Consider the following 19,474-nt stretch of genomic DNA (forward strand, 5'->3'; position numbering starts at 1 on the left):
GAGGCCCTCAGGAGCAACTACTGAAATTAGTCAAAGTGGGGCTGGGCCTTCTCTGGATTTTTTGCTATAAAACACTGAATAAGGTTTATGAAATAAGAAGCTTAAGAGCTAAGAAATAATAACTAAATGTACTTTTAAAGGACTATAGTGAATTTCAAATAAACTATATGCGATTAAAAGATTAAAATTTTCAACCCTCCTTTCCCCACTTCTCCCTACCTTTTTTTTTTTGCCTCTCTCCATACGTACATGCATGTATACATATGTACAATTCATTCATTTTAGGAAGCTGAGTTTGTAACAGAAAATTAATAAAATCTTGAATAAACAAAATTAGAAGGCCATTCTACTTACTTGGCATTTATTTTTTGAATTTGGAAATTCTGAGATGAAATTCCCTGGACACTAGTCTGCTCTTAGATATGTTGGTAAACAAAGAACCTTGTTTTCTTGTTAAATTCAGTAGGCAGAAAAGGGATGTCTTTGAAATAAATAACTGAACTATCATCCTATTATTTCTCATACCCTAAATCATTACTATATTTATATAACATTCCTTATGTCTATATTTTTACCGATAAATAAAATTCTGATTCCCTGACTGTCCTAGCAAAATGCACTAAACCTTATACCAATTATACAATTTGACAATGTATACTCCTTAAAAATAAAGAATCCCAAAGTAATTCATTTTGTTTCTAAATTGACATCACTCATCTCAGACTTTTTTTGTTTTCAATATTTCCACAAAAGAATAATCACAAAATTAGTGAAATGTTGCACAGTTCTTATTTGGGAGAACAACCTGACTAAAGCAGACCACTCACTAATAAAGTGCAACTTAATAAATCATGTGGAATCTTATTTTGTTCAAACCCTTACTAACTCCTAGCACCATCTGTTACCATCAAAACTATATGACAAGATATGATATATAATTAATAGGTAAACAACAATCTAATTAAAATGGACAAATACTCCATGTTCCTGCCATTTGGGAGCTCTAATTACAGACTAAATTTTAAGCTTGAATTAAATATTTAAGCTGGAAAATTAACTTTCCTTCTCGAGCCTTGAATACATTAATACAGATATGTGAAGCGACTTCCTGATGGGAACTTAAACATGTAATTTAGTTTCATCAAAGCAGTTACTAATTGTTAAGCAGCAGTACCTTACCATATGTACACAATAGCTATTTAGAGCTGAAAAGGTGGTTCTAAAGCACCCCTCTGCAACCCTTTCCTGACATAAATATAAAATGTATATACAGCACAGCAGTAACTACTACATATTGAAAATAAATTACTTAGTCTTCAGCTTTCAGTGATTTCTGAAGACAATTAGAAATTGGTCTAAATAAACAAAATATACCTATATTTGACAAGGTAAACACCACACACAAATATAAAAGGCCAAAAGACAGTCAAAACCAAAAAGCATCCAGGCATAAACTTGTTAGGTTAGAGAAAATTAATTAAAAAACAAAAACAAAAAAAACCTGACGTACCAAATTAAAGTAATGATTTCAGACAATATACTAGTTTTTCTTTTCTTCCAACCACTTCACAGACTATAGCAGGCTTTGATAATAATGTTATAGAAAGCATTTAGAAATGATAACTTAAAGGCAAACCTTTTTCTGCACTTTTCTTTCATTCTTGAATGTAGGACAAACTAGATTTCAAAACAAATGACCCTAGCAGGCAGCTGTTTAAAAAAATTCTATAAAAATATACAGTTTCTTACTGCTTTTTTTATTTTACAAATAGAGAAAATGAGAGATTGCTTAGGAAAGGTGTATATCAGTCTTTTAAAAAATAGGTTATTCTAATTCTTTATAAACGTAACAAACAATGAGTGGTAGGTCAAATATATTAACAGTTTGGTTAGGAAGAAAACACTGTCAAGGGGTTAGTGGCAACTACTTTTGTTTACATATTATATATTTCTTTGATAAGCATTAAGTAGCATAACTGTCTTTTGATGTTCCTAGTATATCAGTGATCCCTAACTATCTGAATAGGAGGATACTTTTTAATTTCAAAAAATACCATAGGTCTGCCCTAAATACACACAGGTAAATGTACTGCACTGAAAAATACACTAACTAAATACACAGAAGTACATGGGTTCAGAGGTGCCTTGTCATTCCCCTAAAGTTCCCTAAGGAATTGTTGCCATAGAGGGGCAAATACCCACAGAGAGAAAACAAGGATGCCCCATGAACAATCCTTTGAAGTGAATATTTATTTTCATGTTATTCTATATCACACAAAGATTAGGATGACTGATGAAGGACCATTGGTAAATATTACTGAGAGGTAAAAACTATCCTACAAGATTCAATGGACATATAAAACCTGGCAGATTCGCATTTAAGTAGCATGGTTCTTTTCTGATATTAAATCAGTCAACTGGAAGATAACAGAAGTTCCTCTATAATGCAGGCTAGAAAAGTCTATTCAATTTTATTTAAAATCTGTGTGCTGTAAAAGTACATGCCATGGAATTTACTAAGATGACAACTACATAGATATGAAATTCATGACATATTGATTCAACATATTGAACTGGATTTTAAAACCAATTTATATAAATGATTATAATACTCTATATTATGTTTAGCCCTTGAGGCATATGGTAGCAAATTTGAATTTAATTTTAAATAAATTTACATAAATATAAAAAGTTCAGTAATTTTTCCACCCTGCATATGAAACAGAACAAATAAAAAAACAAGACTGTACTTTATAAATGCACTTGAGGCCGAAGTTCAAACAAATCAGAAATTTAAATTTATTTCTTAAAAAGAAACATAAGAAGAACTGATTTTTAAAAGAAAAAAAGAAAAAGAATTTCATCGATGGAGAAGGTACTACTAAATGTTAAACAGTAAATATTTATATGTTTATAAGTGTAATTTATAAATATGTATATATAGCAGTAAATATGATTTAATTTACTATATATACTTTAAAAATTAATGTAACAAAAAAAGTCACACTGAGTATGGTATACATATATTCTGATGGGACTAATAATTAAGACAGGAATATAGTAACTCTACTTTGGATAACTTATGTACTTTACAAAATGAAAATATTTTTTGTTTTTAACGATTTTTATGGGGGACTTGGGAGATGGGAACAGCACTGGGGAATTGGGGGAAGGGGAACAGACAAGTTGCTGTCCTTTTGTTCTTCAGTCTAGTTGGGGAGGATGTTGCTTCACTGGCCCAAGTTGGCACCATCATTGCACTCCTCCCGGGCGAGGCAGATCAGGCACCGGCTTCTGGACGGCCCCTCACTGCGGCTGCTGGCCGCTCACGCTGGCTGCTGGCTACACACGGTAGCCCGTGGCAACCCACTGCAGCAGGGACTGCAGCCTACGCTGTCACCGGAGATTCATGGCAGCCCAGCTCCAGGTTGAGCTGTTGTTCAGCATCTTAGCTGTAGAGGGCAGTGTCACTGGCCCTCATATGTGGGAATCCAAACCAGGGTCCTCTGGCATCCCAAGCCATCTCTTAACCAATGCGCCACTCGGCCGGCCCAAAATGAAAATATTTTTAAAGGCCATCAAGTTTTCCTTGATGGAACTAAGTAGCAGAAAATCAGAGATTTTATCCTTTGTATAAGGAAGATGTTAACTTCCCATCATTATGGTTCAAGCTCTGATTAACTTAGAGACTAAGCTAGAAAAAAATACAGGCTCTGAACATGGGCATAGATGTTGTTCGTTTGAAACAAAGCAGTCTTGGTAATAAAAGTTGCACCTTGATCTCACCTCATTCCTATCTCCATGTAATATTTAACTGGCCCATATAGCCAGAAAGTCTAAATATATCAAGCAAAACTCAAGATATAATCCCTAAATTTGGAGTTTATAGTTTCAGTATTATCAGTGGCACCTGCAAATGTCTATCTTTGCCACTTGCTTTACAGATATTATTTCTAATTTGTGAAACCATCTACAAACTAGATGTTATGCTCATTTTACAGAAAAGGAAACTGTAGCTCAGAGATTAGTTATGTTGTCTAAGGTCACACAACTAGAACTCAGCTCTTTAACGCCAAACATTGTTCTGTTTATGACACTATTTTCTCCCAACATTTTATTCTGAAGATTTTCAAACATTCAGAAAAGTTGCAAGAATATTACAATGAATATTCATATATCCACCACCTAGATTCTATAACTGATATTTTACTATACTCATTTTATCACTGACCTATCTATACATCAGACAATTTTTTATTATTTCAAAGTTACAGATGCTATACTACTACTTTTTCAACATTTTATTACCAATAGTTTTGAATGTACAGAGAAGGTTAAAGAATTTTATGGTGAACTTTCACCTAGAATCTTCAATTACATTTTAGGATACTTGCTTTATTACAATGTCTATCCATCTGTCCATCCATCCATCAATCCATCTAATTTTTTTAATAACCCAATGATTTGTTGCAACTTCTGATTCCCTTCTTGCAAAAGGAGCTCTACTGAAAAGCCGTATGTATTTAAAACTGTTATCTTTATTACTTTCAGTTCAAGAAATGTTTAGATATACAGGCTTTGAGTGTTTTTTTCACTTCTCTTACTTTTCTATCAGGTATAAAGATACAAACAAACCCTTCAGGAGAGAATTCACTTATTTCTGTTTCGAGAAAAAAAAGCACTAAATATTTTTCTCAGGCTACTAGTAAAATTGAAAAAATAATTCATAAAAAAACAAGTTCTTAGAAAAAAACTGCTCTCGCTGATAATTGAATAGATTTAATCAAGAAACTTGATATACAAGTGGCTCTGAAACTTCACTTCCAGAAAAGTTACACTACTAAAACTAAGGAATTATGGTATCTTGATACTTTTTTCAGGGTATTTATGGTTGTGATTCTATGATACAATTGTCATTTTCTGATGATAAAATTTTATTCCCAACTCACATGAAGGGATTTCAAAATATCAGTATTTCCTGAAGTTTGGCTATTAATCTTAAACTAATATACAGCTTTCTCATCATAATGGCCTCTATCCTTGAGCTCTCTTACTCCCTCAGGACAAGTGCTTTCAAGCTCAATTGAAACATCTAGTTCTTTGGCTTCATTTCATTTCAAGCACCCCCGTTTTAGTTTCACTTCCTCCCCTCGCAGTCCTAGACTATATGAGCTACTATTCCAACTCATGTCTTGCCAATACATTGTCCTCTCTTGCGTGCATATCAGCTGTATCTTTCCTGAAAAGCCTCCAACACTTGTCTCCTTCTCTGGCTCTACACTCAACTTGTTGCAAGCAGAGGAAATAGTGGACCCACAGGAGTTCCTTCCACCTTTTACCCAACTAAACATCCACACCCACTGTGGCAGCCAAGGCGATTGGGGGGACCACTCTGCTGTGAGGAGTGCAGCTTGCAGGCAGTTTCCAGCTGACACACCTTCAGGATCCACAGCAGTGTTCATGCCAAGGCCACAGTTGCCCCAGCCGAAAAAAGGGAAGCTAGAGGAAGACCATTGCTGCTCAACACAGTGCATCTCTAAAGGGCAAAATCTGCTCTGCCCACGCCCACAACTCCCTCACCACTGGTCTAGCTGAGACTTTCTCAAAGCTGCTTTGCTATCTGAGACTCTTCCTCCCAAATCTGTCTTCCTTCCTCCTCTCTTATCACAGATGTCAGGCCTGCTTTAAGATCTAAAGGCTTTCCCTGCTTACTCCCAGCGCCCTCTCTCCCCTACCTTTCAAAGTTTTCCCCTCCAAAAAAAATGTCTTAAAACTTCTGTTTCTATCTTGGCATCTGCTTCCTGAAGGACCCGAGCTGTCACATCCACTCTTCATATTTGCAGTATTATCCAAAAAGAAAACCCTCCTCCTGTACAAACTCATCCCTCTACTATCTTTGACTCCCAATCTGTCTCATCTTTTCATAGACCTTGTTCCAAATTGAACTACTCTAATGCTTTCTCTCCTATATCATCCACCTTTTTCTCTCCTTCCCAGCCTTTTTTCATCAACAAGTAAAAATTCTGAAGTATCTTCTAAATTAACAACAAACTCCTTCAACCTCGCGTCCCCCTCTAATAGCCAGCTCTTCACAGGTAATCATATGAATCTTCAATATGAGATAATACCTTTTACTGGTAGTCTATAGTACCTCGTCTCCCACTGATATATCAACTGCCCTGGAGCTGACTTACGTTCCACACCACTCCATTCCAACTGCTCACCAGATCGGGGATGTACAATTCCTCTCAGCACTTCATTTCTGACCACTCTGTTTATCACACTGGCCTTCTTATTGTTGTTTCCTGCTTTGTCTCACCATCGCTCACTATTTCCCTCCTTCCTCTTCTCAACACATTCCTCTTTTCTCGCCAGACTTTTTGAGACGAGTCAACTTGTCATACAGGTCCTCTCCTCCTCTCTACCTCTAATCCCTGGGCAGTCTTACATGCACCTGACAAATACGCTCATTTATTCTCGCTTTATCAATGTCTAACACAATGCTTGGAAAATGCTCAGCAAATAACTATTAAATAAATTCATGCCAAATTTTATATTAATGATTCCAAGAATATGTCTCTTACTATACCTGATCTCCTAGGCTTAAGAGATCCATATATTCATCCATCTCCTAAATATCTTTAATCAACAAGATGGCTAGACAAAAGTCACCCTATTCACCTTCAAATTGTTCCTCTTGTACTCTCTATCTAAGGAATAAATCACCAACTAATCATTTGCCCAAGCCAGATACCTGTGTTTTCTTCTTGACCCTCTCATCAACTGCAAAATCCAGTCAATTCTACCTTCTAAATTAGTCCCTTCTTTCCCTTACTCCTGACTCTGACTTAATTTAGTGTCTCAATTTCTCCTCTGGTCTCCTTGTAATAGTCTCCTAAACTGATATCCTGACTCTTGAGATCTGCCTCCAATTCACTTATGTGCTTAAATGTCACTGAAATGCTCTTTCTAAAGTCAGATCTGATCATACCACCTCAGTTCAAGTTCCTTCAGGAGGTCACAATGCCGAGCACTGCAATCTGAGGTTCTTTCTACCCCATCTGTCCTCTTCTTTTTCTATTTTTTCCTTCAAGAAAAAAAGCCCAAACTCTTGGTATAATTTCCAAACTCTTCAAAAATCTAGATTTTTATATCTACAGTCTCAGCTCTCAATACTACCCAACATGCAAAACCAAACTACTTATAGTTAGTTCCTCAACTACGCTCTAGGTTTGCAGTCACTTCTACAATATTTCCCTCTGCCTGGGGTGTCTTTCTTTCCTCGCACACTGTGCAGCCTGCACCTTCTCTGGAAGTCTTCTTAGAACCATTCCTCAGCCTCATCTACAAGCTGGTTTAAGTTCCCATTTTTGGGGTTCACTATTTCCCATGCATGACTCTCTCATATAATTCATCTCACTACATGTTAATTTTTCTTAACCGCCATTCTCTCTCCTATAAATTTCAAATTCCTAAAAGGAAAGAATCATATTTTAACTTTGCTGACCCAACTCCTAGAATACTGTTTGCCATAGCAGGTAACTATGCAGAAAGTTTTGTGGAAATAAGAAAAAGCAGGGAGGGGAATGAAGTTGAAGAAAATAAAGACCCTTCGTATCTCAATACATGTGTAAAATATTTTACAAAATAAATGTCACTCATAATTGCTGGTTCTCACTTTCAACGATTATTTCCGGGTGTGTCTGTGAGGGTGTCTCTGAAAGAGATTAGCACTAAAATGAGACTGAGTAAAAAAGACGCTCTCCCCAGTGCGCGTGGGCATCACCCAGCACACTGGGGACCTGAACAGAACAAAAGGGAGGGAGGGCAGATTCGCTCCTTCCGCTTGAGCTGAGATATCTGAACTCAGACCAGGGTTTAGACCGCTTTTCCTACCCCGACCCCATCACCCCAACTCCTCAGGCCTTGAAACTCAAAATGAATTACACCGCAGGCTTCTCTCTTTCCTTTGCTTGCAGATGGCATATCGTGGGACTTCTTAGCCTCCATAGCCACGTGAGCCTGTGTATGTATCTCCATCTTATTGGTTCTGTTTCTCTGAAGAACTCTAGTACAGCCCACAATGCAGGACGCCAGGCCCCTATAAGTTGTCCCCCAGAACATTTCTGGGAGTCATCCTTAAGTATCTCACATGTGTTCATGAGCAAGGCCAGCCAGCTCCCAGGCACCTACCAGAGCGCATCTATCACGTCACCCTTCTTTGTGCCTCTCTGTGTGGTATTTGAGGTCTGCTGATTCCATTTCCTCCACATTAAACTGGAGTGGGCCTCATCTGTCCCCCGATCCAGGTACTGTTGATTACTGGCATCACTGCAGCTTCTTCAGCATACCCCCAAATCTCACTGAGCCCTGACTCCCCTCTGCTCTAACTGCTGCTTTGTCAAGTAGTGCTGCTGTCACACATGGCACCCCACTGTCAGCACAGTGCAGCCTGTGAAAGACCAAATACTCAGTGGACTGTGGCAAAGAAGGCAAAAGAACGCCTTTCTACTGATCTCCCAGCTAAGGGAGTACAGGGCAGTGCAGCTTGTCCCTGAGCATCGTACAGTATTTTTCCCGGTTCTCCGGTGCTTTTATTTTCCTACAGCCTTCCTATCTGTCTATTTCCACAGCTCTCTGACACAAGGCCTAAGAGGTCCAGACCAGAAAACAAAACAGAATCCAGGGCGACTTTAAAAACGCTGCTTCTCTAACAACTGAGAATGTATCACCAGGTCTGGCTCTTGATTCTTTACTTTTCTTAGAAAAAAATTCTTTTGTTCCTATGTATCAGTGACTAGAGACAGGCCCACCCTGATGGTCACCACATCCTCGATGTGTAGGAGCCCCTGCAGGAAACACAGTGAGGGCCACACTGGGACCATGTTACCCAGACAGAGTCTTAAACACTAAAACAAAAACCAAAACTATGTACACATGGACTAGCCTTTCTTGCTCCTTGCTTCTCTTACTTAATATACTCGATGAAAACCTTTACATTAACATTTCTGAATTATATATGAAACAAAGCAGCTTTCCCATTCACAAATAAAAGTCTCCCTTTTGGGTTATTTCACAAATGAACATTTTTTCCCTGAATTTCAGGGTGATTAAGCCGTGAGTGTCACACCACCCACTCCATAGCACTTTCAGGCCGGGGAAGGCGTTCCGCCTCTGCCAGCCTTCCAAAAGCCACTTCCGGACAAACGCAAGCACAGGAAAGAAATGGCCAGAGAAGACAGCAAGCAAAAAGCCACCTGGCTGGGAAGTACCAGTAAATTCATCCCTGCGATGAAAGGATTCGTTCTCTATGCCGTAAGAACATAAGGAAAGAACAATAACTCTTCTTGCAAGTTCTGTACTCAATTCAGAATCTACTTTAGAGGGTAATATGTACCAACAAAGTATGAAGGTAAATAAGACAAAGAATGAACGAGAGAAAAAAAACAAAAACAATGCAAGTTCTATGAAAATATAAATTTTAAACAAAATGTGCAATGATTAACAACATTTCTGGTAATTCAATTTCATTCAAAAATTGATATACATTTAGAAATTAAATTCCTGGCTTTATAAACATGATGAATAAGCAAATACTTTAGGTCAATATATTTTTCCCATCAAGCACTTTATGTAAGAAATTTTTCGTCAAAGCTCCATACTAACAAATTCCAAAGTCACTAAAAACAGAACTCTTTGCTTTTCCTCATTTATGTTGATACTTTTAACCATCTCATAAATTGTGTATTTGTTGTATTTCAACAACCTATCCTCCTAAAATTTTAAAATTTGGTAAAGATAAAGGAAACACAAATGTAAGTGTTTAAATCAGTGTATGACTTTAAAATTGATCTTTACAACACATACATCCCAATCTTTAAAAAACAAACAAAAAATACCTGGAGAGGAAGGGGAAAGAGGCTTAAAAGCATGAAGGGCATAAAAAATGGACAAGGACTTGAGGTGGTATGGCGTAGATTTCAGTTAATTTTAAACACTGGAGAATTTTAATCTAGAAAAAAAGGTCTCAATTCAGTTATAAATATATTTTTTTAAATAGCACACTATACCTTAGAGAATCTGGATGGTGGCATTTTTTTAAACAAGCAACAGCAACAGAAAAAAAAAAAAAAAGCTTTCTCCTTATGTTGCATTTATTCAATTTGTGGACTCTACTGAAAGTGGTCCTTGAGACAATATCATAAAAGATTTCTAAAACAAAATGGATAAATATGACCATTTATTTAAAATTCAGGCAGTTTTCAAAACTCTATTTCTATTCAGAGTGTCCAATTATCTACAAGATACATACAGGCTGAAATACAAGCTATTGTGATTGATTTTTTTAAACAAAAATACTAGCACATATATACACATAATGAATCTTATCTCCCTTCAAAGTATCTATTTTGGTCAGCTATACATCAATTCCACTGAAGAAAATTCAAAAAGAGGCATTCCTAAAATACTTTGATTAATGGATTATGTATACATCTTCCCAAGGGAACTACTTCAAAGGGAGTAACACATTTGAATAAACAGGCTCTGATATATTTGTTAAAAAATTTACCTCACTAATTTATAGTCACATGTAGTATAGAAAACAAACTGTAAAAGACTTAAAGTTCTCTGAACAAATACATTTTCATTTGAAATGTACACATTTAAAATAAATCTTTTCTTGTCACCTGATAGTACAAAACAGAAAGTGATAAGGGATAGGTAGGAAGGTAAGTATTATAAAGTCAAATAAGGATGAAAGGCGATTATATTCACTACCTTTTGAAAATCAAATGACACTAAGGAAAAAAGAAAAAAACCTTCACATCTACAGCAAGCACTCTATAACAAACAGCAAGAAATTCACTCAGAGCAGTCTTTAAAGTCTGCACAGATATATTTCTTATATTTTTACAAAGCTTTACCTCATCTTTTACTTTTAGTTGTAGTATATGCTGAAGTGATTCCAACTAACAATTCATCAAAAAATGCAACTCATCTTGAGATAATACTACTTCTAGAAAAGCAAACTACTGTCAATTACATTTGAGCATTAAAGGACAGTGATTTCTACTCTAATCCATGCAATGTTTTGAAATAGGTATAATTAAAAACTAACTTGTAACTTGTAATTACTGTATTTATGCATCTACAGAAACATCCACACACTTTGAAATTATATATTTTCTTCAAGTCATCTTCATCTAAAATCTCTCCCCAAAGTAGTTTTTATTAAAAAAAAAAATTGAATATGAGGCATGTAATTTTACCATTTATGTTAATTTGTTATGAAAATACTACAAAACAAATACTTTGACCACAAACCCTGGGAGTTCAATGTGTTCCATCAAACCACTTGCAATTAATATGAAATTCTAAATACAGAATATAATGCCACATAAATAGTATAACAGCCAAGTCCTGTCTAAGAAGCCATATGTTTTTTCCCATTGTTCAAAAAAAGGAGATGACTTCCCGTCACTTATGTTTCTGATTAGCAAGGTGATTTATGCCACAATCACTAAAAATGCCAGCAAGTGAATGAGAAAATGCATAGTGACTGCACCAGATGTGCACAATAAACAGGAATCCCATTGTAATCTCTGGTACTTAGTTTATATGAAGGTAATGTAAGAAACACTCTTGGATATGGCAAAGTCACTCTTTTTTTACATTTGACTATAAATGATATGAAATAAATTGTGTGTTTTATACTTTATGGCATGCATACATTGATAAATTAGGTACCGTTTTGTATCCCGACTTATCTACAAGACAAACCTGGCTAAGATCATGGGGATTAATTGCTTCAGAAGTGTGAAATGCAGCTTTTCCATTCTTTTCTGCACACTCAGTGAAGAAACAATGATTAATCACTGTTTAACTATTCTCTTGAGGATCTATAAGATTGCCAAAGCAGGACTTATCCTCATAAATCCAAAAAATACAGGTTTAGATTTGTTGCCAACAACTGAAAGAACATGAACTTAAACCCATTTGTTATCAGATTAAAATAATGTCAAGGTTTTAGAACCCCACTGGTACACAATTCCCTTTTAATCGGTGACTTCAATAGGAAATTAGATTAACACATAAAATATAATGAAAGCACATGTACTTTACAAAATAATAAACCTACCTTTTAAAAATTATATCCACAGCCTAATAAAGTCAAACAATATACTATTGAATTTGAACTGATAACCTTCCTTAGCTACATAAATACTTCAATTCTTCTGTGCTATTTATAAAAATTAAAATATATTCTATCAGATGAAAAACATGTTTAAATGGTTATTTCACATGGAAAATGGCTACTTATTCCAAGAAATTTTATTCCAGACAGCCACGGCTGAATGACAATTATGTGGATAAAATTATTTAGTTCCAATAGTACTACCATATATATATATTTATGAGTCTTTATAAGACTGAAAATGTAAAACTCCAAACTTTAAGCCTATACTATAAATGATCCAAAAATATGTAGCATGTTGAACAGAAGTACATAATAAGAGAGGTTTCAAATATATTCCAAGTAATGTAGGCTTTCAAAATTTCTTCAGCCAATATTCACTACATACTGAAGAAATTAAGTAACTCTTAAGTTGAGGTGAAATTATTGTTCATATCATTTATAAAACTTTGAATACATATTTTAGTAACTGAAACTCTAGTGTCTCAATAATAAAATGTTACTATCATCACGGTCAAATTATTACAAATTAAAGATTTTAAAAATCCCCTTTAAATGTGTCACCTGTTCACAAACTACAAAGCAAAAACTTTACATTTCTATGTAAATAGAAATACAGCCGCCTCTCAATTGAAAAGGCTCCGTTTAGTATTTGTCTAATTACGTGTTCATGTAATTTCTCCCTTCCAATTGGTGATGTGTCGTTCAGACCCCCTAGGTACCACAAACCACTAGTGTACTATAAGGAAGGGAGGTGAAACTGATGGTCAGTTTCACTGTTCGTTAAGTCTTTGTAAAAGTGAGTAAGAAAAAGATAAGGTAAAACAGTCTGTACTTCCCACATTTCATTTTTATTTAGAGTTGGCTGTTTCTCCATTATAAAAAAGTGAGAGTTATGTATAGTTCATGTACATTAAAAACCTAAAAAAATTCACAATAAAGTTGGCAAAAAAATTGATTTTCCTTACATCATCCATTTCAAAAAGGAAAACTCTAACATGACACTTATGTAAAAGTTAGCTGAGTGCATAACATAGAGGAAACAATAGAGATTTGTTGATCAAAGAACAGATGAATAAAGATCGATTCTACTCTAGAAGCTAATGACATTTTATAATCTATAGAAAGAGAATTCCCCTTTCACCTTCTCCCTATATTCCCAAGCATTTTCTCCACTTAAAAGTTTTCAATTCAATGAAAAATATTTAGCAAATGCCATCCTATGTGTTACTCAAAATATACCACTAGCATAAAACCCCAGAAACGTAATAGTCTGTCTTGTTTAACTTGAAAAAACTATTAGGGTGGGGTTGAAGATTTGAGGATAGACATCAACATCAACTTGCAAAAGGAATACAAGTGTGTCTGAATGAGATAGTGGGATTTCTGCACTAAGGTTTTTGCAAACAAGTTTGTGCTTATAACGAGAAAGTCACTGCACACGGTTTAATTCTGTAACCTAAACAGTGAAAGCAAGTCCCAAGGACAAAATGGCAACCCAGTGAAGAAAGGTATATAGTATGTGAAGCTCAGGGCAAGAGACTAACTAAATGACATTGATAATAAAGTTATTTAGCAGGGAATCAGCTAAGAAGATGGTGAAGGAGTGGTCTATGACTTGAACTACTTGCCTGTGAAAAGAATTCCCTGAGGAGCTTTCTCAGAGTTAGACCATGAAGTACCAGACAGCCTCACCGCAAATAATAGATATATTTCACTTTAGACTATGACATAATCTGGGTACACACCAAAAGAAAATGAGAGAGAGCTTTCATTCTTACTTAAAGGGAAATGCAATAAACTAGAAGCTGAATTTAGAGGGAAATCCAAGTTAAAAAACATACAAGTAATCTTATTTCTAACGATTATTTCTGTAACAGCAGTTGCTCCCCAAGACAGAGTACTAAGTAAATTGACAGTAGGCCAAATACACTCTCAGTAAATGTGTCCTCATTAGACAACTGAATGTATGGATGTATAAAAGGCAGTGCTCAAAATGTCTTCCAGCTCAGTGACCAAGGAACTTGTGTTAGATTTTAGGGAAAGGTAGCTAGTCTGTAAAGAATAGGAAGGAGTTATATAAACCCAAGAGGTAACGCACTAGAGGTCCTGCGGAGAATCGGAAGCACAATTTTTTTATCTTATAGTTGCTCCTATCCTCCCTGTTATCCTTCCTAACTTCAAGTCCACAGGACTGGAGCACAGTCAACCAGCTGCCTGCATCATGTCACAAGACACCAGGCGCAGTGTCTACAGCCAGAGGGGCAGTTACATTGCTACAGAGAGTTGGGAACTTGAGCCAAGAATGGGTAGGAAGAGCAACACTATTACAACTCAGAAACACATGAGAGGAATCCCAGAGGTCACATTATACCAGGAAGCAAAGGCTAGAACTCTACCACTATTATTGGAACCCATATCCATAGGCCAACCTGAGGTGACTAGGAGAAATATGAGTCATAAGGAACACAACAGGCCTTGGCATTCGTCGATTTTTACATTCATGATCTCACCCTTGTTCAAGCGATCCAGGACATACAGTGATTCATCACTTTTCTGATAAGTAAATTTGAACAATAAGCTCCCTAAGGCTGGTGTCAGAAAGCAGTTGATGGCTCTGCTTCTGATCTTAATATAGCTTGGTGGTTCCCTAAAACATACTACTACATCAATAATTTAGAAACTTGAGATTTTTCAAAAACTTCAAGAGATACATCATTTATAAATGGCTATTGTATATCTTAATTCCATCAACAGAATTTCTTTTAAACACAAAATTCCTAAGCTGGAAAGCACCATTCGTTTACACTGCTAAAACAGAAACCACAGAGGGGAAAGCAGACTAGGACAAGCCTAAAGAAGTGGGAAGCAAAACTTGTCACCATGCTTCTTATATGTCACATACCCTGGAAGCAGCCCAAGGCTCGACCGAAGATGGAGCCGTGCCTGTCTACTCGGCCTTCCTGCCTACACTCCTAGAACCAGTCTCTCCACGTGCACACAGCCCTTCAGCACGCCCTCAGTCTTTTCCCGTATCACCAGCGTACCCCTCTTTATTGGAGCATTCCTGAGACTGCTCCTGCTGCTCTTGCTGCTTCTCTTCTGCATAAAAATTCCTCTTGACCCCAACTTCCCCCTGTAACCGCCACATGTGTTTCTCCTCACACTCTCCCTTGAACGCTCCAAGCAGTTTTGTCTTCTACTGAAACTGCTCCTCTCCAAGTCACCGATGGCCTCCAACTGCCAAATCCAACAGTCAATTCACAGTTCATCTGGAACTTCACCTTTCAGAAACATGTCACAGATGATCACTCCCCTCCCTTGAAACATTTATATCACTTGGCTTCATTAGTATATCAGATGTTCTGAAAACCAAGGGATTTGCCTCTTGCCTCACTGGGTTTTCTTTCCCTGGCCTCCTCTAATTCCCCTTTTCCTAAGCCCTTAAAGTACCCCAAAGCGAGGGCCTTCAATTGTCTATAACTGTATTTATTGGATTGCATTCATTTTACCCCTTTAAAAATGCTATCTATAGCTGACAACTTCCACAGTTTTTCTTTCACCCCAGACCTCTCCCCTGAACTCTGAACCCATATATCTGCCTCCTTAGCCTTTCCACTGGAATGTCTAATAAACATCTAATTTAGCAGGTCTAAAACCAAATTCCTGACCTTCTCCCCTAAATGTACCCCTTTTACAATCTTCCCCTTTTTCATTTAATGAAGCTCTATCTTTCCTGTTATTCAAACCAAAGACATTATTAGAGTCATTCTTGATTCCTTTTCTCTCATAACTCAAATCCAATCCATCAGCAAATCCTGTTGTTCCAAACCACAATTAATCTCTCACCTCTAATCTCCTACACGGTCCCTCTGCTTCCGCCCTTGCTCCTTTAAAATAACTTCTCAACCCAGCAGATTGTGATTCCTTTAAACTATAAATCAGATGATGATACTGACCAATGGTTCTCCATCTCATCAAGAATAAAGCCAAATACACATCTTTAAAAGACCTGAATTCCCAGTTACCTCTAATTTGATCCCTGCTGCTCTCCACTCACTTTGCTGCAGCAGCACAGCGGTTTGAATACACCAGTTTATTGAGAGTTTATATCATGAGTGGATTTTTGTTTGTCAACAGATGCTTTTTCAGATGATTTTTATCCTTCATTTTATTCATGTGGTGTTATCACATTAATTGATTTGTGGATGTCAAAACCATCCTTGTATCTGTGGAATAAATCCCACTTAATCATGGTGCATGTTCCTTTTAATGTACTGGTGAATTCAATGTAATTCAGTTTGCTGAGGATTTTTACATCAGTGTGCATTGGGGATATTGGCCTATAATTTCCATTTCTTGTAGCATGCTTATGTGGTTTTGGTATCAGGGTAACTCTGGCTTTATAAAATGATTTTGGAAGTCTCCCTGACACCTTGATCTTGGACTTCCCAGCCTCCAGGACTGTGAAAAATAAATTTCTGTTGTTTCTAAGTTACCCAGTCTATAGCATTTTGTTATAGTAGTCTGAACAGACTAAAACAGGTATTGATAGCATTCAATGTTTAAATGTACACTTTGAATAAATACATGCTTACCTTTCAGAACTTTACTGATCCCGGAAGCTAACTGACACTTGAAAATACATGCTCTTATGATTGGTCAAAGACAATGTCAGGCTCAATACAAGAGTTCTCCAAGTTCAAGTGTTGGTTGGCAAATAGGAAGTAAAGAAGAATAAAGAAATAAAGATCAGCTGAGTTCTTCAATTGAGCTGCTGCAAAAACGGCAAATACCTAGAAAAATAGATAAATGAAATAGTTTCAAATATTCTATCCTATAAGGAACTCTAAACCAAAGCAAACAATGCAAAACGCAGGCTGAAAACATTTGTCATAACATTTTAGGTTCAGAGGGGCAAATGTTAGCCTACTCATTAATCAGTCTTTCCATTATCTATTTTAACTTCTGGAAGGAAAACAGGCATTATAACATTAAAAAAAAAAATCCAAAATACCTCAATATAAAACAAATCACCTGTTACAACTTTATTTTATTGACATGATATAAAAGTGTTCAAATAACAAACACACTATTCTAATATGTGGTAAAATGATATCAAGTATTAAAATCACATAAAATCAAAAATGGAAATTTGACATTTAAAACAAATGTGAAAAAAATTGCATTGAAAATGGATTCCAAAGCATTAATAAAATGTAAAATTAGAATACAGATTTATCAGTGTGGCAAGTAAATATTATCTGTAAATTAAAAATTAATTTCTATCACCTTTTTGCCTACAGAAAAAGAAAATTTTTTTATCACCTTTAATAATAGATTTCTACAAATCGTATCTGACACAGATATATCTCTACATAAAATCTGCAAGAATGACAACTGAATTTCTTAAACAGCTATCCAATTTAAAGAACCTCTTAATAATAATAAATTACTAAACATTTTTATCACTCTCCTCTAGATTAAATTCTATATTAGTTTATTTTACTCCCAATAATGTGTTAAAATGTATTGGTGGTTCAGCTTATGTACAAAAGGACAACAGTAATTAGGTAATATAATGTAAAACATAAATCAATACCATAGAACTGAAAAATATTAGAGTAATAGATGTAACTGAAACCTCCTGAGATTCAAAAGAAATTAATTACTTGCAATACATTTTAGCATTATATGCTACTACCAATGAATGTGGCACTGATCTCTAGACAGATTTCCAGAACCTGGGTTGTGTCTTTGCACTGAATACAATTCATGTTTTGCTTGTTTATTTAAGAGAATGATTTATCACATTCTGATATAGCAGCACTTCCTTCTTTTACCTTTCAACCTTATCTGAAAAAGTTACAAACAACACATTTCTAAATTATGTATGTGTGGAAAATATCTAAATATTGTCAGCATCTCCTTGGACAGCAGCACAATCATGTGGTTTTTCTGGATGATTGAACTAAACATTGCTAAATCACTAAAAATAAAGCGTGCCTCTATTTCTAATCTTTCCCTTGTAAAAATACAGACCACTGTTATTCTATGGATGACTCTTTAAGAATGAAAGACATTCAAATATCTTTCAACTATTCCAGCACAAATGTATTTGATGAATGTGTGTTTATGTAACACATATATATTGTCAAACTAACGTGTCAATACTATTCAGAGAATGATGGCTAGAAGTGTGACATTCAAGAAGTGTGACATTAACCAAAAGAAAAAGTGACAGTACAATCAGGGTCCTGAGTGGTTGTAATTTGTTTTGTTTCTAAATACACAGTTTACACTCAGGTCAATTTTACATTTCTTACACTGCTAGGATTGTAATTTACTTCCTTGTTCTGACATCAGAGAATCCAAGAAGGGAGGAAAAAGACTACAGGCAGAATTAGGAAACACAAAGGCTGTCTGTACAGTGAGACTATATGGAATTACCTCTTCCGAAGCAATCCATATTCAGTCTCACTGAAAGGATATACCAGTTCTTTTTCTAGTTATTCTCCATGGAATTGCATAAATACTGAGAAATCTAGAAATAGACATACACATGCACATATAAAAATTATTGTCAGTGTATAAGTTACTGCTGCCCTGGGACTGCAATAATTTATGTAACATCTGTTTTCATATTTTTCTAATTTTTTTTCCTAATTAACATGCATATTTAACGCATAAATGCTCAGACCACCTCTTTTTTCTGCTGACTGTGCCTCTTTATTTTTGAAGTTGTGCACTCCTAGGGAGAATTCAGGATAGATGGAAACCAAAATCTTATTGAAAGCACTAATTTTAAAATGTAAACAAAGTACTAAACTAATTTTCAAGAAAGTACTAGTCTTAAGAGTTTTCACAAGAACATTTCAATCTGCCAACAACAGTCATGCAGTAAATTAAGGTCCAAATACCAAAACGCAATATAAAAGCATAATTCCAGTGTTATATTAATCTTCTTCATTTCTCTTTAACTTTTTATAAGAGCTGAGAAACCTATCATAACATCTATGATTTCTTGTCTTTGTAAATTTTGGTAGTATTTTAAAATTTTTATGCCTCAGGCAACTAACATAAATAAACACATTCTATATAGTAAACATCAAGAAGTACATAACGAACTACATCTTTTTTAAATTGTAAACTTCAAATATTGTGCAGATGCGAGTAGAGGGGAATGTTTTTATTTTAAAGCTCATTCAAGCACAATCAATTTCAGGAAGCTCTTAATCTGAACTGGGAAATTCAAAATTCAAAACACTACTTATATTT

At 35.6% G+C, this 19,474-nt stretch overlaps 1 protein-coding gene across 2 annotated transcripts in view; it reads right to left on the reverse strand.

Annotated features, from left to right (window-relative positions):
- TBC1D5 (TBC1 domain family member 5) overlaps positions 1-16,998 on the reverse strand; it is a 447,679-nt gene extending 430,681 nt beyond the window's left edge. For both annotated transcript variants that reach the window (XM_019629011.1, XM_019629009.1), the window contains exon 1: positions 16,795-16,998. The gene's annotated coding sequence lies outside the window, so the exon portion shown is untranslated. The remainder of the gene's footprint in view (positions 1-16,794) is intronic.
- Between the last annotated feature and the right edge of the window lie 2,476 nt (positions 16,999-19,474).

The sequence above is a fragment of the Hipposideros armiger genome, unplaced genomic scaffold, assembly GCF_001890085.2.
Source record: "Hipposideros armiger isolate ML-2016 unplaced genomic scaffold, ASM189008v1 scaffold_823, whole genome shotgun sequence".
Lineage (NCBI taxonomy): Eukaryota > Metazoa > Chordata > Mammalia > Chiroptera > Hipposideridae > Hipposideros > Hipposideros armiger.